General features: G+C 47.8%; 1 protein-coding gene across 8 annotated transcripts in view; it reads left to right on the top strand.

The window, feature by feature from the left end:
• Positions 1-409: 409 nt before the first annotated feature.
• Positions 410-23,847, top strand: part of SIPA1L3 (signal induced proliferation associated 1 like 3) — a 236,801-nt gene continuing 213,363 nt past the window's right edge. For 2 of the 8 annotated variants that reach the window (XM_082439274.1, XM_082439276.1), the window contains exon 1: positions 416-1,025. The gene's annotated coding sequence lies outside the window, so the exon portion shown is untranslated. Of the gene's footprint in view, positions 1,026-16,015; positions 16,122-16,146; positions 16,353-23,847 lie in introns of those variants that run through there. The other 6 variants (XM_082439272.1, XM_082439277.1, XM_082439275.1 and 3 more) reach the window with 6 other exon arrangements.

The following is a 23,847-nucleotide window of genomic DNA, read 5'->3' as shown; positions in this document are numbered from 1 at the left end:
GCCGCCTAGTACGGGGAGAGGCGACCAGACCCGAATCCCAACACATTCGGTCGTCCCGGCTCTCCGGCCGGAGGGAAGAAGGGCGTGTCCGCCTCTTCAAGACCGGGGCCGCGCCTGTTACCTGCGACGACTGCACTCCCGACTAGGGACGGGCACGGCGTGTGTGGCGGCACTCAGAAGCTATGTGAAGGATCAGACCTAGAATAGGAGGACCTGAGGAGAGACCTTGGGGATGCTGCGAGAGGACTCTACCAACAGGACGGTTAGCTCCCCAGCCCCGTGCCCGGCAGACTGACCGAGGCGAGGGGAGTGAGCGCGCGTGCGCACTAGCGCGCGCCCGGCAGGAAAAAGCCCAGCGCGAGACCCCGCGCGCGCGCGCGCGCGTTCGAAAGGAAAAAAAAAAGTCCTCCCCGCGGGAGCCCGCGGCAATTTAGGCCGGAGTTGGACGGCGAGCGCGCGTGCGCGAGCGCGCATAGACGCCCTTCTCCAAGGCTCCCCTCGGTTGGGGGTCTAGCGCGCTGCTCCGCTATTCCCACCTCTCCCGAGGCTCGCGCCCTCGGGGTAAGTATCTCGCGCTTTGCGGAGAGGGAGGAAGAGCGTCCACTGAAGGAAGGGAGGAGGCGGACAGGGCTTGGAAAAAGGGAAAAACCGCCCTCGCCGAGCGAGGAGCGCGGTCAACGGGCTGGAGTCTGCAGAAGGCACGCCTCCATCCCTCACGCCCCTCGGGGCTGCGGAAGTACTCTGGAGACTCCAGAGGCAAGGAGGCGACAGGTGGACTACCATTCCCAGAAGGCGGCGCGGCCCCGCGCCTACAGCTCCCGGCAGCACCTGCGCACCAGGCCTTTTTCAGCTTGCTGCCGCCTAGGGCGAAACTACAGTTCCCAGGAGGCGTCGCGCGAAGCGGCTTGGAAGTGGGCAGCCTGGAAGTCACTCGGGCCACAAGAGCTGGCGGCGTCTCCAGCAAGCGGCGCGGATCTGGATACCGTGGTCGTGGGGCCCGCTGGGCGGGCAGCCGGGACGCCCAGGTATGTGGCTTCGGGTGCAGGGTCGGCCTCGCGCAAGGGTTGTGGGGAATCGGTGTCCCCTCGGACCCCGAGGGTCAGCGCGGGCGGGCGACTGGGCGGACGGCCGGGTGTGGGCACCGGTTGTTGGGGGCGGCGGCGGCGGCGGCGGGACTCTAGCCCTCCGGACCTGGCCGGTCTCTTGCCCGCATGCTTCAACTTTCCAGACGAGCTACCTGGCGCTGTTGCCGAAGAGCGTGGCATGGGAGTCGGGTAGCAGTGAGTTCGGGTCCTGGCTCTGCCACTCGGGAGGTGCGATATAGGGAAACTGCGCCGAACCTCAGTTTCCCCTTTCAGTCTAACCGGGGAAGAATAGTGTCTGTCTTTTGTTGGGAATTCTGTTGAAATGTTGAGATCTGGTGAATAAAGCATTTGGCACATAGAAGGCACTTATTACGTGTTTGCGTTATTGTTAGCTCCCGAGAAATGGGGTGAAGGTATTATCGACCGAATGTGGTAAGTTGAGGGTGAGCCGAGTCCATAGTTGGCCCTCAATGCAGGGTGGCTGCTGTTAACTGAAATTATTTTGTTTAAGAGCTTTGGTTTGGGAGGCAGAGCCAAGTTCAACCATTAGGTTCTACCATTTACTAGCTGTGTGACCTTGAGCGACAGATTTCACTGCTCTATGCCTTCGTTTCTCTGTCTATAAAATGGGATTGTAATAGTAGCCACCTCGTAGAGTCGTTTTGAGGATGCAATGAGAATACCATTTGTGAAGTGCTTAGAGCAGCAGCTGGCACATAGTCAGCATTTAATAAATGGTACCATTTATTCAGCGTTTTTCCAGTTTCTCAGAGACCCCCTGAGGGTGGGGCTCTGGCTGTAGTGTTGGTCTTCCAGTGGGCCAGACTCAAAACTGGTCTGGTTGACTTCCTCTCCTGCAGCGTCAGGTTCCATCTATGTAAAATGGGGTAACAATATCAGCCTCAGAGGGTTGTAAGGATTTGCTGAGATTGTATTCCTACTCCAGAGCCATCTCTCACTAAGTAGCAGCTCTTATATATTATAATTGTTCTTCTTCAGTGTTCTCCATCTGGCCCAGAGACTGCCTAACTGTGGTGGTATGTGACATGACAGCCCTGAGCTACCCCACATGTTCACTCCCAGCCTCAGTGTCCCATCTGTGAAATGGTAGTCATAGGACATTTGTGCTAGGGTTGCTTTGATGATCCCAGGAGATAATTCATATTTAGTGTTCAGCACAGGGCCAGGTACATAGTAAGCACTTAATAAACATGTCTTGTTTTTCTTGATAGGCCTTTGCTGTTTATGTTTGTATTTACAGGGCAGAGCAGGGACAAGGTTAATGTCTCCCCCCCCACCGCCCCAATTTTTATTCACCAGATGTTAAATTGTGGAACATACTGCAGTATAAGGGCCTGAGAAGAAATGGTAGTGACTTGCTATCAGCAGCCCCCCGCTCAGCTCTCACACACTCCTCCCTGCAAGCCAACACATTCACTCTAGTGCTTTATGTACTGTACCACTGCTGCCAGCACTTGATTCTGTCTCAAAGCCCTATTAGCACCCTGAGCTCCAGCTCCAGATGTGGAGCCCGTGTTCCGTGATGTCCTCTGGTGACTGTCCCCTTGGGTACCATGAACTCAAAATGTTCAACCTAAACTCCTTTTCCTCTCAGACCCAGTAGTCACCATCTTGGCAAATGGACCAAGCCAGAAACTTGGGAGTTGCTCTTCTCCCCCAGGCTTCCCAGGTCTAATTGATTGGCAAGAAGGATGGAGCTGTCTTATTTCATAGCAACCATTTCATTGGCCCTTCTTGATCTCCCATCTTGTGGGCACTGAAATTCTCCCTTGGCCACTGAATATGGTCTTTTCCAACAAGGTTGAGTTGTTTCTTTCAAGTCACCGAGGATTGATGTATGTGAAACATTGTATTCGTAGGGTGCCGAGAAGGCACTACGGACTTGGCCAGATTGCAATGGCCACAAGTCGGGAGTAAAGCCCTGGCTTTCAGGGGGCCCATTTCTACAGTTTTAGCCTGGCAGAGCTCGGCTGAGTCGCTAAATTTCTTTCTGAAAAGTTACACCGTGTCAGCGGCTTAGAATATCCTCTGTGGGAAGGGCCATCCTGAGCATTTCGGGAGGTAGCATACATACCAGGGAAGAGGCTGGGCAGGGAATTCATTAGCTCTCCGTTTAGGGTGAATCTGTTGTCAGATCTTTCATTGTAATTGCACTTGGAGATGGGAACCGGTGGTCTCAAATTTGTGCTGACCACTAAATTTGCCTAAGTGCTTTTTTATTATTTATTTATTTATTAAGTTAATTAATTAATCATTTATGGCTGCGTCGCAGGGCTTGCCAGGATCTTAGTTCTCCGACCAGGGACCGAACCAGGGCCTGGGCAGTGAAAGTGCTGAGTCCTAACCACTGGACTGCCAGGGAATTCCCCCTAAGTGCTTTTTTAAATCTGAGGAAATAAAGCAATGACTTAAAAAAATCTTGGTCTTAATTGTTAGTGACAACAGCATGTGGGTTTTTTAGCAGTCTGTGTGGAATGGTCAGAGTTAAACATGAGCCTGTTTTTCAGACATTGCAGTTGTTAGGCGGTAAATCAAAAATGGAATTTAGAATGTGCAGTGATTGGCGCCTTTTTTTCCCTGTAAAAGGTATCTTGCGGTTATATTTCAAACTTCGGTGTAAAAAAATGACACAGGTTATGATAACAGATTAACCTTGTTATGTGTTTAATTCCCCAAATCTAAATTGAATGTCTGTATGTTTTAATAAAAGAATTGAACAGTCATTTCCTCTAAAGTAAAAGGTTTGTTTTTAGCCGTTAGAATGAGATGCTATTGGACCAGTTTGTGCATTTGTGCTTTCTTTAAGACTGACACTGCTGTTTCTTAGAACTGCTCTGGTCATGGCTTTAATTTGTGTGTGTGTGTGTGAATTGGTTGAATTTGGCTTTTAAAAAGTTATGCGGAGATATATATACATGCTCATAGTAACATGTCAATACAGAGACACATAAGGAAAACAATAGGTGCCACCCTCCACTCCAAAATCTCATCCCCCGAAGACAACCATTTATTCAGACAATGAGTATTTACTGAGTATCCAGTGTCAGGTTTTGGAGATGTCTGAGAGAACAAAGTAGATTCTCTGCCCTTGGAAATTCGGGTAGATGCTCTCACTTACCTCCTTCTATACTTATATGGATGTATGTATGCAAATATTGACTGTTTTCTTCCTTCTCCCTCACCACTCCCCAAAAAAGGAGGGATCAAGACACACATATTTGTAACTTGATTTTTTAAATATTTGATAGGGTATATCTTTTCAAGTCATTACATACAGATCTGAATCATTCTTTTTTTTAAAAAAAATATTTATTTATTTATTTATTTGGCTGTGCCGGGTCTTAGTTGCAGCATGTGGGATCTTTAGTTGCAGCGTGCGGAATCTTTTAGTTGCGGCATGAGAACTCTTAGTTGCAGCATGTGGGATCTAGTTCCCCAACCAGGGATCGAACCCGGGCCCCCCGCATTGGGAGTGCGGCATCTAAGCACTGGACCGCCAGGGAAGTCCCTGACTCATTCTTTTTAACGGCTAGACACGCATTCTTCATTGTGGACAGACCATGCTCCACACCACCATCTCCCTATTGCTGGACATTTAAGTTGTTTCTGGGATTTCTTTTACATTCACAAACGCACATCCAGTAAGCATTCTGGTACATAGTCAATATAGCATAGTGGCTAACAGCATAAACTCTGGACAGTGAACAAGACAGACAAGATCCTTGTTCTCCTAGGGTTTACATTCTAGCTGAGGGGACACACAATAAACAAGGTAACTTCAGGTGGTTTTAATTTCAGATGGAGGAAATAACAGGGTGGGGGTGATGGAGAGAGGCGTTGGGGCAGACTGGCGGTGGGGAAGGGATTTTTTTTTTTTTTTAATAAAGTATGCTTTCCTCTTCAAATTTTTTTTAATGTTTATATTTTATTTTATTTACTTATTTTTATGGCTGCATCCGGTCTTTGTTGCAGCACGCGGGCTCTTCATTGTGGCACACGGGCTTCTCTCTAGTTGCGGCACACGGACTCCCTAGTTGAGGCACGTGAGCTCAGTAGTTGCAGTGCGCGGGCTTAGTTGCCCCGCAGCATGTGGGATCTTAGTTCCCCGACCAGGGATCGAACCCCAGTCCCCTGCATTGGAAGGCAGATTCTTTACCACTGGACCACCAGGGAAGCCCCAGGGATGGTTACTTTAGCTTGTGTGGCCCGGGAAGGCCTTCCAGGCCTCTCTGAAGGGGAGTCACGTGAGCTGAGACCTGAATGAGCAAGAGGCATCAGCTGTGCCAGGAGCTGGGCGGGAAGACTATTTCCAGGCAGAGGGAACAGCAAGTGCAAAGGCTCAGATGTGAGAATGAGTTTGCTACAAAAACAGTATCGTTGTGGCTGGAGAAGAGTGAATTCCCATTGTTCAAGTTCACACTACTTTAATTTTTGTAAAATAATAATAATGATGATAATAGCAGCTAACATTTCCCAGTACTTTACTCTGTACTTGGTGCTCTTCTAAGCATTTCACACTTTTCCTCAGTGAATCCTCACAAGGGTCCGGGGAAGATAACTCACTTTACAGACGAGGAAGCCGACTCCAGGGTCCAGGCTCTTCACCCATATGCCAAACTCCTCTTCCCAGGCCCTCTTCAGTAGGCTGAGGCGAGTTTAACAAGTGAATGCAGCATTTCCTTTCCATGTCGTCTGACATGCAAAGCACTGCGGACTATATTTAGTACCTCATTCATGTGGCAGCAAGAGTGGTCTGGGGATATGGCATCGTTTCCACTGACAGTGAGACACGATGGGGTCAGTTTCTGTTGGGATGTTTAATTGGTTGTTTCAAAACTGAAGGCCCTTCAGCAGAACCTGTCCTCAAATAAAACAAGGTTGACTGCGTGGCTGCCACACCAGACGCAAGTTAGCAAGAAATGAGGTGTGGTGTCGAAGGAGCGTGAACAAGGTGGTGTCTCATTTGGGTGAGCTTTGCAAGAGGACTTGGGCCAGCCAGGGAAAGAGTGTTTCTAAGCACCAGACCAGCTTTATGGACTGTTAAAGTATTAAAATGCAGTCCAGTAATTAAGGTGGTGATGCCTGGCCCTGCAGGGGCTCTGGGACCTGTTCCAGCCACCGTGACTGTGTCCATTTTGATCTGGTGTAGCTTTGACCTTAAGGGTTGTGCACTATTTTGAATGAAGGGCAGGCCTGGTTAGATGTGAGGATGGTAGTGGTTGCTTTTAAGACCAGGAAAAGTATGGAGAGCATCTTTCATCCAGCCATCTATGAAACATTTTTTTCTACCCAGCCTATGTGCCAGGCACCATGCTAGACACTGACAGTATGAAGTCAAATAAGAAGACTCTGGTTCTCAAGGGTCTGCACCAGTACTGTCCATTAGAAATATAATGCAAGCCACCAATGTGAGCCATATACATAATTTAAGATTTTATGAGGAATCACATTTAAAAGAGTAAAAAGAAACAGGAAATTGATTTTAATAATATATTTTATTTAGTCCAAAATAGTATCATTTCGGACTTCCCTGGTGGTCCAGTGGTTAAGACTGTGCTTCCAGTGCAGAGGTCACAGGTTCGATACCTGGTCAGGGAACTAAGATCTGTGTGGCATGGCCAAAAAAAAAAAAAAAAAGCATTATTTCAACATGTAGTCAGTATAAAAATTATTGAGATATTCTACATTCTTTTTTTTTCACATTAAGTCTTCAAAATACAATGTGTATTTTACACCTCAGCATCTCCATTTGCACCGGCCACATTTCAAGTGCTCAGTAGCCACATGTATTGGACAGTGTGGACCTAGGGTATGAGACTCATATCCTAGGTGATAGGTCAAAGATGCCATCCCTGTTTTATCTTGGTGAATAAGGGCAGATGAGTGGTGAAAAGCATATTTATCATAGGCAGGGGTAGCTCAACTCACAGCTGTCATCCATCAAAGGCACCTTCTGGGCCTGGCAGTGTGCTTGGCGTGTGTGACCTGTGTTCTGAGGTGGCAGGGACTCGGATCATCCCCGCTCGGCAGATGGAGAAGCTGAGGTCTGGCAACGAGAGGCCACTTGCTCACGGTTAGGAAGTGATGGAGGCAGAATTTGAACTCAGGTGCATACTCTTCAATCTCTTCAATCTCTGTTGTATATGTTGTGTTTGTGTTTGTTTGAGGGTTTGAGGGATGGGGTCTGAGCTTTGAGCCACAGAAACCATAGGAAGGACTCATCACACAAACTGCATTCCCGGAGTCTGTCAGCATCGATCCTCGAGTTGTATATTGGTGCTGGAGTGCTGGTTTAGACCTGCGTGACTGGCTGATCCCCTCCTTACGATGAGCTCGAGGTTTCCTGGGAACAGGTCTTTACTTCCCAGGAAGGAGAAGGGTCTTTGGGCCCTGAGGACAGTGGGCAGGGTGAGTGAAGGAAACGAGAAAAGGACGCAGCCTGCTGAAAGCCCATTCTAAGCAAGCCGCTTATTTGGGTGTGAAGCCTCTCTTCTCTTTTGTCTGCCTCCTGTGGGAGCTGTGTGGCCTTTTCCTGTGAGCTCAGCGATGGCAGAGTTTACCCAGTGTGTGAATCTTGCCCTTGCTGTGATCCAGAGGCATTGCTGGGCTGGGGGATAGCGGGAAGGGGACTCTTTCATCTGTGGGAGTCATTGTTCTAGACCCTTAATTACTCTCTTGGTTCAGGGTTCCCCATCTCAGGAGCAAGGAGTGCTTGTTTCTCCTACCCAGACAAGGCAGGTGCTGGAGATTCTGAGTCTGTTCATGACCTCAGGTGGTTGACCTCGTGCCAGCCCCTGTTTCCAGGTGGTAATTCATGAGAGCTTTAACCTCGTAACCACTCTTACCTCCTACTGCTGGACAGTGCCTGGCGTGTAAAAGATGCTCACTAAGTGTCTGTTGGCTGAATTATTGATACGACCCAGCATTCATTGAGCTCTTACTGTGTGCAAGGCACTGCTCCGAGCGCTTTTCATGTAATAGCTCACTTAATCCTCATAAGTACTCCATGGTGTAGGTACTCTTATTATTCACATTGCCTATGTAAAGAAACTCAGATCTTGAGAAGTGCGGATGACAAAGTTGGTGAGTGTCAAAGTCAGGATTCAAATCCAAGCCAAGTCCAGGCTCTTAAACGCTCATTCTGCGGTCTCTCCGTGGACTACAGACAGCCGAATGGGGTGGTCAAGCAAGGCCACACTGACTAGTTGTAGCCTCTCTATTCCACGTGTGGTCTCTGATCTCCTGGTCCAGGGTCGCCCCGCAGCAAGTCTCAGGCCCCTTTGGGCCTGGAGGCTTGACCATCACTCTGGGTGTGGGGTTTTTCTGTGATTTTGGAACCTGCACTTCCCCTTTCTTTATTTTTAATTTTTTTTTGCCGCGTTGTGTGACATGTGGGGTCTTAGTTCCCTGACCAGGGATTGAACCTGCACCCCCTGCCTTGGAAGCGCAGAGTCTTAACCCCTGGACTACCAGGGAAGTCACCCTTTTAAATAACAAAAATGCACTGGATATTTGACATTATTAAGAAATTCTTGTTAATTTTTTAGGTGTGATAATGATACTGTGGTTCTGCTTAAGAAAAAATCCTTATCTTTAAGACTTATATTCTTTTTTTTATAAATTTATTTTATTTATTTTATTTTTGACTGCGTTGGGCCTTCGTTGCTGCGCGCGGGCTTTCTCTAGTTGTGGCGAGCGGGGGCTACTCTTCGTTGCAGTGCACGGGCTTCTCACTGCGGTGGCTTCTCTTGTTGCGGAGCACGGGCTCTAGGTGCGTGGGCTTCAGTAGTTGTGGCTTGCGGGCTCTAGAGTGCAGGCTCAGTAGTTGTGGTGCACGGGCTTAGTTGCTCTGCAGCATGTGGGATCTTCCCAGACCAGGGCTCGAACCCGTGTCCCCTGCATTGGCAGGTGGGTTCTTAACCACTGCGCCACCAGGAAAGCCAAGACTTATATTCTGAAATACCTATGAACTGTTAAGACATCTGAGATTTGCTTCAAGATAATGTGGATGGGCAGGGAGTGGAGGGGGCGAAGTGTATGGACGAGTAAAGAGATAAAGAAAGATTGGCCATGAGGTGATTCTGTTGAAGCTGGCTAGAGGAGGTTTATTACTCTTCTTTTTTTTTAAATTAATTAATTAATTTATTTATATTTTTTGGCTGTGTTGGGTCTTCGTTTCTGTGCGAGGGCTTTCTCTAGTTGCGGTGAGCGGGGGCCACTCTTCAACGCGGTGCACGGGCCTCTCACTATCGCGGCCTCTCTTGTTGCAGAGCACAGGCTCCAGACGCGCAGGCTCAGTAGTTGTGGCTCACGGGCCTAGTTGCTCCGCGGTATGTGGGATCCTCCCAGACCAGGGCTCGAACCCGTGTGCCCTGCATTGGCAGGCAGATTCTCAACCACTGCGCCACCAGGGAAGCCCTATACTCTTCTTTTCACCTTTGTGTGCTTGAAACATCTCACCATGAAAAGTTAGAAGCAAGTATAACAAATTTCACTCAGCGTTTGTGTGTTTCAAGCTCGAGTGTAGTATGGAGGAATTCCCTGCCTCTGCCCAGTTCACTTATATAGTAAAAAGGGGTTTTGTTTTTTTTTTCATCAGACGAGTCAATACTTGGCTCAAAGCTCTGGAAACCCCTTTGGTAAAGCAGCATCCGGCCACAGCGAGGGCATCAGCGAGCCTGCAGAGGCCACACGCTTCCCCAGCTGCTCTGAGCACTGACCACGAGGGCGCTGGTTCTCTGAGTCAGTTTGCAGAAGTCCCTCTTCCCTGAGATCTGGTTCCCTCCAGCACCTGACCGTGGGGCGCCTCCCACATTTTTTCCAAAGACGTGTTCCAGCAGGAGGCCTCAGATCCTCCCCCCATCCTCCCCTCAGGACAGCCGTGCGCAGATCCTTCCTCTGATGTGTCTTTGTCAGGGCCCCACATGGAACCAGAATCCAGCATTTGGTTTGCCTCCAGCCCTGCAGCGGGAGGCAGGGAAAGTGCCCCCTTTCAGTTCTGACTTTCGACTTTTGACAATGCTGCAAGATGCAGCATGTGCCGGTGCCGCAGACCTGATGATATTTCTCATCAAGCCAGCAGATAAAACTCCTTGACAACATACGTTCTCTCTGCCCCCCTTCACATCAAGCAGAGATTCCTGTTGCATTTGTTCTTTTGGGGTCTCTAACTGAACAGCAAGTCAGTGTGGGGCAGAAATCCTTGTGTGAAAGTGGCAGGAAAAGAGGGCACCCTCATTTGGGGGTTTCTGCTTGGGGTTTGCTTGCTAGATGGGTAGCAGTGGTTGATGTGAACAGGAGCTCGGCACTGATCCTGCCCGAGGCTGGCGGCATTTGTTCTGATGCTTAGCTCTTTATACCACGCTCTTGGTTTGCGGGAGGAAGGCAGGCGAAGTCCTGCAGCCCCTCCGGCTCCCTCAAGTATCTGCCTCCAGCACCCTCATCAGTTCTGCCTTTCCTTTTCCTTCACAGGCTCTGAGGTGTGTCCAGCATGGAGAGAACATTAGGATCACTGTCACCAGTTTAGGCGGCTTGCTTTTTCCGGGTTTCCCAGTATAGACCTGGCACATGTTGGATCTGAGGGTGGCAAACCCCAAACACTGACACTGATTCTGAGTTTTTATTTATTTATATTTTATTTTGGCTGCGCTGGGTCTTTGTCGCGGCTTGCAGGCTCTTTGTTGCGGTGCGTGGGTTCTAGAGCGCCGGGCTCAGTAGTTGCGGCGTGTGGGCTTAGTTGCCCCGAGGCATGTGGGATCTTAGTTCCCCGACCAAGGATCGAACCCGTGTCCCCTGCATTGGAAAGTGGATTCTTAACCACTGGACCACCAGGGAAGTCCCTGACTTTTAAACTTACTCATTCAACAGGTATTCACCCAGCTGAATGCTCTTCTAGGTACCAGGTTTACAGCAGTGAGCAAGGCAGACAAGGCTTCTCCCCTTCCGGGGCTCTCATTCAAGTGGGGAATTCAGACAGTAAACAGATAAATAAGATGTATACTGTGTTAGATGGTAATAAATGCTAAGCAGAAGAAATTAAGAAAGGGGATGTGAGGTATCAGGGTGGAGGGTGTTGAAGTTTTAGACAGGGTGGCCAGGGATGACCTCCCTGGAGGTGGCTTGAGTTCACACCTAAAGGAGGTGAGGCAGTGTGAGCAGTGGAGGTTTCTGGGCAGAGGGAGCAGCCAGTGCAAAGGCCCTGAGGCCGTGGCTCAGAGCAGAGTGGAGGAGGATAGAGTGGGAAGGCATGAGGGCAGAGAGGTGTCGGGTTTGCAACTAGTGCAGCCTTGTCTTTTCTCTGAGATGGGCCATATTGCAGGGTTGATTGAGTTATTAAATTTCATTAAGCTTTTTTTAAAACTTTTTATTTTATATTGGAGTATAGTTGATTAACAATGTCGTGTTAGTTTCAGGTATACAGTACAGTGATTCAGTTATACATATACGTGTATCCTTTTTCTAATTATTTTCCCATTTAGGTTGTAAAAGGATAAATTTCACTAAGTTTTGAATAGTGGACACACACACACGGAACCAAAGGGACAAAAATAAAGCACCAAATTCCCTTCCCCAGAGGCCACCACCATCCCAAATTCTTGTTGACCAGTTCCTTGACACTGCACTGAGTCAGTTTCCTGGCTTATATTAGGTTGAATCGAATGAAATTGCTTTTTTGTGGGTCAAGAATGGTTGAATATTGGCAGTTTTATGACGTTCAGCCTAATAGCTTCCTTTCCAGCGTCCAGGAACTTGACCCATCCTTTCTTGCCCCAGGGGTTGGTGGTCAGAGGTTGGGACCCCCTTTCTGCACCCACACATCTCTTTCATCGACTGGCCCAACAGTGTCAGCGACACCAGTGTGTGAAAAACCCCTGCCCCACCCATAGCCCCTGGCTGCTGTTAAGCCTGACAAGAAGCTGCCTCTTCCTACTGGAGCCTTATCTAGGGGTGGTATTAGTCATTCTTTGGCTTTCTGCATCTTGGTGCCACCAGTTTTGAAATCACAGATAGCTCCCAGAGGGAAGGGCACCCCTGGACTCTTGCCAGATGTTTGGCATGACTTACATGGCAGGGGTGTTCTCTGGGGCTGGGCAGAACTTGTGGCCATTCTGGATCAGTAACTGGGCAGAGTAGCTGGCAGAGTACCCAGCCTGGAGTGTCCAGGAGAAGCTGCTGGGACCGTGGAGGCTCAGGCTGTGGGAGGAGGTCTGAAGAGCGATGGTTTGGACTCGGGAGAAAGGCCTTCCGCCCCTCCTGTGTGTCACAACCCTGTGCTGACCAGAGAGTCACACAAACGGAGCCCCAGGGCGCTGGGCTGGGTCCTGGAGGTGAAAAGATTTATGGATCCAGCTTTGGGGGAGTTCAGTCAGAAAGTTGTGTCAGTTGGTATGCCTTTGGCTGCAAACAATAGCAACAACAGCAGCAGCAAGTAGGTCATTTATACAGTGTCTACTGTATGCTAAGCACTGTGCTAGGCGCTTCCCACAAAGTGACTCATTTAAGCCTCCCAACAACGCTGTAAGTATGCTTATTATTCCCCTTTTGCAGATGAGGCAACTAAATTTAAATAACTTGCCCAACAGCTAGACAGTGGTGGTGACAGGATTTGGATCCTGGGAACCTGACTCCAGAGGCCACAGTCTGAACATTTTATCACTTTGTGCTACTGCAGTGGTGCTCAAACCTGAGCAGGCTACGGAGTCCCCTGGAGGGCTTGTTAAAACACATATTGCTGGGCCCCACCCAGCGCCTCTGATTCAGTAGGTCTGGCTTGAGAATTTGCATTTCTAACAAGTCCATAGATAGGCAGCACCAGGGTAGAATAATTAAGCAGTTCCACAATGCCTGTAAGAAGCCCAGCCCTCTACACCATCCTTGGTGTGTCTTCTGTGTCCTCAGGATGTCCTTGTGGCCACAGGATGACTGTCACAGCTCCGGTCATCACACCCTGACAAGGCTATATCCAGCAGCAGAAAGAGGGCATCTCTCACTGTGTCTCTCTTAGGAACGTGGAAACCTTTCAAAGACACCCCACCTCCCAGATTCCCCTCATACCTCATTGGCCAGCATTGTGACACATGGCCATGCTTGGGCAAATCACAGGCAAGGGCCAATCAGGATTTACTGTCGGCGCTGGGGCTAAAAGCATCCTCACCTGAAGGACAGGACTGCCGGGAGGAGTGCCACTACAGGAATAAAATTGGAGTACTATTTAGGAAAAGACTGGGAGAGGGGGATGGATATTGGGTAGGCAAACAATTGGATCTGCTACAGAAGTTAGGGAAACAAAGTGGAAGCATAGCACCTATATGTTTCTGTGTCATTGTCCTTGCCAACTTCACTTTGTAATTACCTGATTCAGGACATAGCTTTTTGTTCTCTAATCATTTCCACCTTCAAGAATGTGTATATAGAGTCCCTGTATCATGGGAGTTCTCGGTCTTGACAAGAAACAAAATATTTTATCTGAACATTCAGAGAAACCCAAGCTGGATGACGAGGCAGCAGTCTGAGGGGCAGTGTGCAGGGTCCATGAGTGCACTCAGTCTGCTCAGAAACACTTGGATCTCCTCTCTCTGCTTCTGACCAGTTCCTATTCAAGGTACTCCTCAAAGAGGCTCCGTTTCCCCCTTTGAGGATTGCCTTGTACGGTGGTTGTGAGGATGAAAGAATAGGATGCAGGGAGTTCCCTGGCAGTCCATTGGTTAGGACTCAGCACTTTCACTGCTGGGGCCCAGGTTCAGTCCCTGGTTGGGGTACTAAGATTCCACAAGCTGGCACAGTGCCAAAAACAAAAAAAAAAAAGGATGCGGGTCAGGTGCTTACCCCCAGTAACTGGCTCACGGTGGTAAGTGCTCAAGAATGTGGCCCCTCTGGGCATATACCCAGAGAAAACCATAATTCAAAAAGACACATCTACCCCAATTTTCACTGCAGCACTATTTACAATAACCAGGTCATGGAAGCAACCTAAATGCCCATCAACAGATAAATGGATAAAGAAGATGTGGTACATATATACAATGGAATATTAGTCAGCCATAAAAAGGAACGAAATTGGGTCATTTGTAGAGACATGGATGGGCCTAGAGACTGTCATACAGAGTGAAGTAAGTCAGAAAGAGAAAAACAAATATCGTATATTAACGCGTATATGTGGAATCTAGAAAAATGGTACAGATGAACCAGTTTGCAAGGCAGAAATAGAGACACAGATGTAGAGAACAAACGTATGGACACTAAGGGGGGAAAGTGGCAGGGGTGGCGGTGGTGGTGGGATGAATTTGGAGATTGGGATTGACATATATACACTAACATGTATAAAATAGATAACTAGTAAGAACCTGCTGTATAAAAAAATAATAAAATAAAATTTTTTACAATGGCAAAAAAAATTTTTTTTCTTGGAATTAAAAAAGAATGTGGCCCCTGCTATTAACATATTAAATGTGACATTAATTGAACAGTTATAATTTAATTATCCCACCCTCTCCTCCCAACAACACATGAAAGTGACCATTCATTTTGCAGACTGACATTTCCTATGGGTGCCTGTTGCTACTGCTTATGGACCCAGTATAAAGCCGTTGCCCTGCAGGACTGCCGAGGGACTGAGGAGTGAAGCGCAGGCTGTGGAGCCAGACTACTTGGGCGTAAGTCCTGGTTCCATCTCAGGCTCCCGTGTGACCTTGGGCAAGCCACTAGCCTTGCAGTGCCTCAGTTTCCATATCTTTAAGGTGGTAATGGTACTGTCCTCCTAGGTTGTTGAGAGAGTTCAGTGCATTCAGGCACGTAAAGCATTTAGAGCACTGCAGCGCCTGGCCCACAGTGACCGCTCAGTACACATGCTGTATCTTGTTCTTTCAATATTTTGTGCCAGTTTATTCACAGGAAACTGTAAGCTCCCTGAGGGCAGGGTTTATGTGGTTTTTGTTTATCACTGAGTCCTAATGCAGGACTCAGAGTAGATGTTTTGTATATTTTTTCTGTGGATGAAAAGAAGGACAGTAAGAGTCGTTCTTTTTTTTTTTTTTTTCTTCCCTTCAGCTGCCCAGAATTTAAACTCCGTGGCTATAATTACCCCCTGTTTTGAAGATAAAAGCTGAACCTGATTGAATCTGAGGGCAGCATGTGATAACTGCAGCTGGTGTTTATTGAGCATTTTTGTGCGTTAGGGCTAAGCACTCACTCTGAGCTGTCACTGACACCCCACACTCACCCCATTTTACGGATGAGGAAACTGAGGCCCAGTTGGGCGGACCTGTCTTTCCTCTTGAGAGGAGATGTAGTGCAGCGGTTAACAACTGGAAACCCAGAGTTGCTCTGCTTGGCTTAACCCTCTGCCCCACCACTTTCTTGCTGGGTGACCTTTAGCCTGTGACTTCTCTGTTCTTGAACTTTCTCTTGTGTAAAATAGGAATGCTAATAGTGCTGACTTAGAGGGTGGCTGTGAGGGTTGGGGGAGGTAATTCACGTGAGGTGCTCAGAACAGTGTTTGTGCAGAGTGAGCGTGGTGGCAGGGTGCACCACGGGGAGGGGGTTAGGGTTCTGGGGGCTGTTACTGTTAGGCAGAACCATTCCGTTGTGCTTCCCAAGCTGGCCGGAGGAGTCCAGCAGCAGTGCTTAATCATTAAGCGACGCTGCCCCTGCGAGCTAGCTCCCCCATCTGCATGGGGAAAGGAGCCCACCTTTGGTGTGTGTGGCTGTGAATGAAGCGGGCAAGCCCAGGGCAGGGGATGCTGTGGGCGCTGATCCAACCCCCGCTCTGTCAGCGAACAGGTGGCCTGTTCCTGGATCCAAGGTAACCGACCAGCCGCCTTTGTTACCTTGAGCTTTCACTTAAGCCCATTCAGGCTCCTCAGACCACGTGTCTCATGAGTAAGGAGTCCTTTTATTTCCCTCCCCCACAGGGACCCTTGGCAAAACAGCCCTCTTTGGGAACTCGCCTGTTCGCAGAGACCAGCCATCTCTCGGGGAACTCCGGTGGCTGGCGTGTGTTGTTCTTGCGGCTGTTGAGTAAGTCGCTGTTAGAAGCTGGCACGGCAGGTTCCCGCTTCCGCATTCCAGACACCCACATCGGGCTGCGGGGAGGCACCACCCACCCGACGGGGAGGGCGAGGGCAGGGCGGCCTGCTGAGCGCAGGCAGGTGGCCTTGGCCTGGACGGGACTGGAGCCGAGAGCCTGGAGCTCCCCTCATAGTCACCTGCCTACTTTGTGATCCAGGCTGTGCTCGGAACATCTTTCAGGTGAGTGGTGATTGTTAAGTTTGGTAGTGACTTGTAGAGGAGAGGAAGTTAATAGCGTGTTTTTTCTTTTCGGGAATTAGACCCAAGTTTTTTTTGTTTTCTTTTTCCCTCCTCTCCCATGAAATGTTTGCCTGTCTGCTGCTAACTGTGAAGAAAGGGTGGGCGGAGCGTTGAGGGAGTGAGAAGGAAATGGAGGATATTTCTCCCCGGAGAAGGCATCGTGAATGTTGAGCTCCCAGGGGATGCAAACTTCTGTACCAGTGGGGCATCCCAGCCTGGTACAGATGAGCTGTGTGGTCTCAGGCGAGTTCCTTTCCCTCTCTGGCCCTCAGTTTCCTCATCCGATGAAGTGAGAAATAGCAGTACCCACTCACCTTTCCAATAAATCACCTTTGTAAAGTGCTCGCAGCCTGGGCACAGAGTGGTGCTCAGTGTCAGCTGTTCCCGCCCCCACCCCAACCCCCAGCCCCCCAAATTCCCCGTCTGACCTTGTCTCTGACTTCTCAGCTGCTGCTGGCTGTACTCCAGCTACACTGGCCTCCTGCTGTTCCTCCCTCAGGGCCTTTGCCCTGGCTGTTCCCTCTGCCTGGAACACTTCCCTGGTATCCCCAAAGCTCCCACCCGCTTCGGGTCTCTGCTCAAATGTCACCTTCTCAGTGAGGCCTCTCTCCTCATTAAACAGCACCTTCTCCATCACACTCTGGCCCTTTACTCTGCTTTAGTTTTCTTCATGGCATGACCACTTGACATGTTTCTTATCCCCTCCTCCCCCACTGTAGGCTCCAGGAAAGCACAGGTACTTCTGTCTCTCCTTGTAGAACAGTTCCTGGCATGTGGTAGGTGTGGGATAAACTGTTTTATGAGTGAATTTATGATGGTGTCTGAGGAAGGGTGGCTATTCCTATCTGGGTTTTGAGGAGAATGTCAACATATCCTCAGATCTGCAACTGAGGGTGGGGCGGTGGCGTGCACACCCCCCCCCCCCCCGCCTTGGTCACCCAGTGGTCCTCGGGCCTCCCTGCAGTGTCCGGCCCTCTGACTTCCCGTCCCTCAGCCCCTCCCGTCTGTGCAGCCTGGGCCCTGGCAGTGGCATGGGTGCATGTGGCATGGAACAGATGGCCTTGGCCCTAGTGAGTGCAGAGGATGTGTGCAGGTTAGTTCAGGTGAGGAAGGCTTTGTCAAAGACACCACACACACACACGCACACACACACACACACACACACCCACACCCACACCCACACACCCACACACCCATGTGTATGGAAAGCCGACTTTATTATCAGGCCCTCTTGAGTGTTCCTGCAGTAGTGGGGGTCAGGGAATGCCTTGGAAATAAGAATTAACTGTCCAGGCAGAGTTTTTCGGTCTCCCCTGCTTTAACATGCAATAATTCTTGTTCTGGGGCTGAACAGGTTTTAATTAAATGGTGAACCTCCAAGAGTCTGTGTAATAGCTGACACCTCCTCATCTGTTTCCTCCCGGTGTCAGCAATCGATTCTGTAAAAATATCTTGGGCAGGGCTTCCCAAAGCTCCACAGAGCGAGCTCAGCAGCCCTCTCGGATTTCTCCCAACAGCATGAGGCACTGAGGGACTGAGGTGTGTACTGCCTTCACACACATCATCACACCTCAGTGCCTGCTGCTACTAGAAGAATGTGCAAAGTGTCAGAGGAGCAGCTTCTACGACATCTGACTGTGTCCTTTGAGCTCCAAGTGCAGTGGTTTTGGAGTTGTGTCGGGGACCCTGTTGCACATAATGTTCAAGTCCCAGCACTGCCCGAGCTCTAGGCATAGCACTTATCTTCACTAAACCTCGGTTTCCTTATCTGGAAAATGGGAATAATTAATAGTACCTGCCTTAAATGAGAAGTTAAAAGTGAGATGGGGTGACCTAGTTAGCAGTGCATCTAGTGCATTGAGCACTCACTAAATGGGGATAATAATTATTTTTATGAATTGGTTTCAAGCCCTTTAAAATTTTTTCCAGTCCCTTTTTTGTGGGCTCCTCTCTACCCCACCCCCATGTCAAGCATCCTCCCACAATCCTTCACCCATGGGAACAATCAAGTACTGTATGTATCTTTCCACATAATTTTCCATGGTTATATAATCCTATGGGGGAAATATTATCCTATAAGGGATAATATTGCTGTCAGATTCCCACATTTTGCTTTTCTTACATGGCAGTACTGTGTGGAAATGCCTCCAGTTTCTCAGGGTAATGCTCGAATTTGCTCTTTTTAAGGGCTGTGTAACACATGGAGGTGTGGGTGTACCATAATTTATTTGACCTGGCTGTTACTGATATGCATTCCCTTTGTTTCTAGTTGATTTTTCCCTCCAAATTATTATTTTTATTGATAGCTTTTAAAAATTGGATTGCAGATATCCAGCCTGCTTAGCCACTTCGTTAAGCTCTAAGCCTTTGAGAATGAATAGGAAGTAGCATTAGTATAATGAGGCCTCTTGCCCAGATAGGAGATGTATTTTCTGAGGGTTCTCACCAGGTCCAGCACAATGTACTTTATTTTTTTATTTTATTTTATTTTTTTATTATTTATTTATTTGGTTGCATGGAGTCTTATTTGTGGCAGGCGGGCTCCTTAGTTGTGGCTCGCCAGCTCCTTAGTTGTAGCACGTGGTCTACTTAGTTGCAACTCCAGGGCTCCTTAGTTGTGGCTCTCCAGCTCCTTATTTGCAGCACATGGGCTCCTTTGTTGCAGCACATGGGCTCCTTAGTTGCAGCATGCGGTCTCCTTAGTTGTGGCATGTGAACTCTTAGTCACAGCATGCGTGTGGGATCTAGTTCCCTGACCAGGGATCGAACCCGGACCCCCTGCGTTGGGAGTGCAGAGTCTTATCCACCGCGCCACCAGGGAAGTCCCTGAACCATCTACTTTAAATGCTTTTTAATTACAAAAGTGATTAATAGATTCCTCACGCTTAATACCGATTAGTTGTGCTTAATGAGTACTTATTGCCAAATAAGAGAGAGAAAACTTCAAGTTTTTTCCTATTAATCTTTGTTGGAAATAAGAACACGCGAGAGGAGTTTGTGATCTATTGGCAAGTTTCTTTTTTCGGTGGTACTTCAGTTAAGGAATATATTTGGCTTCCTGGAACTTGTGCAGTGGCGTACGCACTTAGAGGTCTGTTTCAGTTCTCTGCTGCTATATAACAAGCGACCCCAAACTTAATGCCTTAAAATGACAGCAGTTTATTATTTCTCACGAGTCTCTGATTGACTGAGGCTCGATGGCTCTTCTGCTGGGGTTTGTTTTTTTTTTTCCAGTATTTATTTATTTATTTGGCTGCCCCGGGTCTTAGTTGCGGCATGTGGGATCTTTAGTTGAGGCGTGCAGGCTTTTCACTTGCGGCATGCAGACTCTCTTAGTTGCGGCATGCATGCGGGATCTAGTTCCCCGACCAGGGATCAAACCTGGGCCCCCTGCATTGGGATCACGGAGTCTTAGCCACTGGACCACTGGGGAAGTCCCTCTTCTGCTGGTTTGGATTGGGGTCTCTCGTGTGGCTGGAGTCAGAAGATGGATGGGCTGGAATATGCTCAAGATGGTTTTACTCACAGGGCACCTTGGAGATGGCTGGACCCCTCTCTCTAGTCTCAGAACCTCTCCTTCCACATGGTCTCGCCAGCCAGTAGCTGGATTTAGAACATGGCAGCCCAGGGCTTCCTATACCTTCTTATGGTGTAGGTCCAGAACTGACCCAGCATCAGCCCAGATTCAGTGTGGGAAGGAAGACGGAAGACTTGAATTCTGGAAGGTGGAGCCTATTGGGGCCCATCTTTGGAAACCACCACAGCCTTTGTTTTCTCACATAAGAAGTGCAGAGGTCATCAGGACCAGGTGGTGCTGCAGCTTAGCATCTCTAGTGCCCCAGGCTCCTGTTTATCTGCATTGCTGCCCTTAGCCTAGTAGCGATAAGAAGGCCGCCCCGAAGGCCGCCCCGTCTCCAGCCCCACATCCTATTACAGGCAGAAAGAAGTAAAGTTCTGAGGAAAAGAAATAGCACCTCTGTCAGGAAACCAAAGCCCTCCCTGAAATCCCTAGCAGACTTTTGCTTCCGTCTCTTTGGCTAGAACTTTGTGACAAAACCACCCCTTGCCAAAAGGAAGTCTCGGAAATGCAGTTTTTAAGCTGTGCTTATTACCACCCCTGACAGAGGGTCAGTTAAGGAAGCAGCGGGGAGAAAGGACATGCTGGGTAGGCATCTAGGAGTGGTGTGTTCAGACAGCCAAAGACATGATGGGTAAACTGAGGCAGCGTGCATTCGTTTATCAACCGTTTAGTAAGTACCTGGAATGGGCGAGGCACTGCGCTTCTTACAGAGGCTACAAGGATCAGAGAAGTGGACACATTTGGGCCTAAAACTGACCAGGATCATTTGCTGGTCTGGACCAGATAATTGCTCAGCTCTTGTCTCCCATGTAGATGTTTGGAGTTAGACTAAAGATCATAATAATAGCCAATCTCATGAAGGGTTTAATTTGTGAAGAGGAACTATGAACCAACTCATTTAATCTAATGGCCCAGTGAAGTAGGCACTGTTATCATCACCCCCGTTTCAGAAGCAGAAACAGAGGTACAGAGAAATTAAATAACCTGCCATACGGCTAAGGAGTAGTAGAGTCGACATGCAGTCTCTGGTGGTCAGGCTCAAGAGTCTGTGTACTGAACCACTGGGCTCTACTGCTTTAGTTTGTTTATTACAAGAAACGATTCTTCTTGAAATGAATATGTAAGTGACAGCAGAACAAAACATGAGATAGAAACCATTTACTACTCCATCCCTCACTCCTGCTTCCTGCCTCATTGGTCTTATCTGTCAGTAAGCTGGTGTATGTTCTTTCTCACCTCTTTGTAAATGCATTCCGTTTTTTAAAGACGGCCTTTGGACACACAGAATCAGATTAATCATAATCCTTGGTGCATGATACAATGGTGTTTTTAGTCTGTACAAAAATGTCTATTACAGTGAATAGCCTTTAACCTACTACCTGCCCAAGAACTAGAACATTACCTACCAATAACTTATATGAAACTGTGGTATTTCCCATTCAATCCCCAGTCTGCTCTCCCAGGGGTGACCACCATCTTGAATTTTTTGTTTATCATTCTTTGTCTTAAAATAATTATTTTTGAACTTTTACAAATGATATCATAGTCTTCTGGGACTTGCATTTTTCAGTTAATACTGTGATTGATCCAGACCATTTGGTATAGTGGTATTTCATTTTTTACTGCTATGTAATATTCCACTGGCTGAATATACCACATTTTTGTTTAAGTCATTTCCATGACAATGCATATTTTAATAGTTTCCAGATTTTTTTGCTATTCGTGGGCTACTGTGAATGTTGTTACACACATTTCCTGATGTGCACAGACAAGAATTTCTTTGAGGTATGTACTAGGCACAAGATTGGTGGGTGTAGGATATGAGCATCTTTAACTTTGCCAAATATCATCAAACTGTTCTCTAAACATTCCCACCAAGGATGTATAAGAGTTCCTGTTGTTCTGTATCCTGTTACACTCGGTTTTGTAAAAGCTTTTTTATTTTTGTCAGTCTGATGGATAAGAAATGAAATCTCATTGTGGTTTTAATTTGTATTCTTCTGAAGACTAGTAAGGCAGTCTTTTCATTTATGTTTCTTCTTTTGGATATAGCCTGTTCATGCTTTTTGCTTCTTTTTCTTTTTCTTATTGGTTTGTGGGTGTTCTTTATATAGCCTGGTTACTCATCCTGGGGCTGCAGCCTATTTAACCTAATGAAAGTTTTATGATTCTCATGTCCCCGTTTCCTTGGTTGTCTCTGCTTGTTCTCTCTCTCCCCAACTCCATGATACCTCTTTGTGTACCCCAGCTCACAGTGATTCTCTCTGGAACAGTTCTCAAATTATGGGCATTTTTATACATTTGTATGGATATATGACTATACTTGTTCCACCCACTGTAACATAGCTTTGTAATCCCAGGTGTATCAGGATTAGGTTCAGCTGTATATAATAGAATTATTTATTTATTTCTCTCTCACATAAAGGAGCCCAGTGATAAGGAGGCCAGGGCTGCACTCTAATCAGGGACTCAGGTTCCTTCTCCGTTTTTGCTCTACCATCCTTGTGCTGTCACCTCATGGTTCAAGATGGCTGCTCAAGCTCCAGCCATTATATCTAAGCAAGCAAGAAAGAAGGGATGAAGATGGGCACCCCTACTTAATGGAAGTTGCACACAATAATTCTGCTTACAGACTCTTGCCCAGAACTTAGTCACAGTACCATATATAGTTATAAGGGAATCTGGGAAATGTATTTCACATGGCCTTGTTCTTAGTTAAAAATCAGACAATATTACTAAGTTAAAAGGGGAGACTAAATACTGGATTAGGCAACCAACAACTTGACTAGTTCTGAAATGTTCCCTAAAAATGGCTCTTAAAGGAGTTGCCAGACACCAGGGTGGTACCTCTAGATGATGCACCCCCCTTTTTTTTAAATTTATTATTTTTGGCTGCGTTGGGTCTTCGTTGCTGTGTGCAGGCTTTTTCTAGTTGCGGCGAGCAGGGCTGCTGTTTGTTGTGGTGTGCGGGCTTCTCATCGTGGTGGCTTCTCTTGTTGCGGAGCATGGGCTCTAGGTGCACGGGCTTCAGTAGTTGCAGCACGCAGCTTCAGTAGTTGTGGTGCGTGAGCTCAGTAGTTGTGGTGTGCGGGCTCAGTAGTTGTGGCTCGCGGGCTCTGGAGCTCAGGCTCAGTAGTTGTGGCGCATGGGCTTAGTTGCTCCGCGGCATGTGGGATCTTCCCAGGCCAGGGATAGAACCCGTGTCCCCTGCATTGGCAGGTAGATTCTTAACCACTGCACCACCAGGGAAGTCCCATAAATATCTTTTTAGAATTGATTTGTTCCAATCAAGACCCAGCAAGTTTCACTGTTGGATTTGGTTCACATGCCTATTATGTGTTGTTTAATCTACAGGTTCCCCGTCCCTCCCTTTTTTTTTTTTCTTTTATAATTTATTTGTTGAGAGAAGCCATGTCATTTGTCTTGGAGATTTTGTACAGTCTGTGTCTGGCTGATTGTATACCTGTGGTGATATTTAACGAGTTCTTCTGTCCCTGTGTTTCCTATGAATGGGTAGTTGGATTCCGAGACTGGATCAGATTCATATTTGAGATGCACACACACACACACACGTGTGTGTGTTGCTGGTGTGTGTATATCCATTAGGGTATGTAAAGCCTGTTGTCTCTTTCTGTGATGTTCTGTAGAGTTAACGACTGTAAATGACCGTTGCCTAGACCCATGCTTTCACTTGGGGTTTGCAAAAATTGCAGACTTCCTCTTCATTTATTAGCTGGAATATTCCTCTAGAGAGAAACCTCCCTCATCTATTATTCAGTTATCCTGAGGGTACTGACTCTTTTGAACTTTTGTTTACATTAGAAATGAGTAGTGAACAATTGGGCTGGTGGTTTC

This window comes from Balaenoptera physalus (genome assembly GCF_965194825.1).
Source record: "Balaenoptera physalus genome assembly, chromosome: 19".
Taxonomy (NCBI): Eukaryota; Metazoa; Chordata; class Mammalia; order Artiodactyla; family Balaenopteridae; genus Balaenoptera; species Balaenoptera physalus.
The sequence above is the reverse complement of the archived record's forward strand: the minus strand, read 5'-3'. Positions and strand labels throughout refer to the sequence as shown.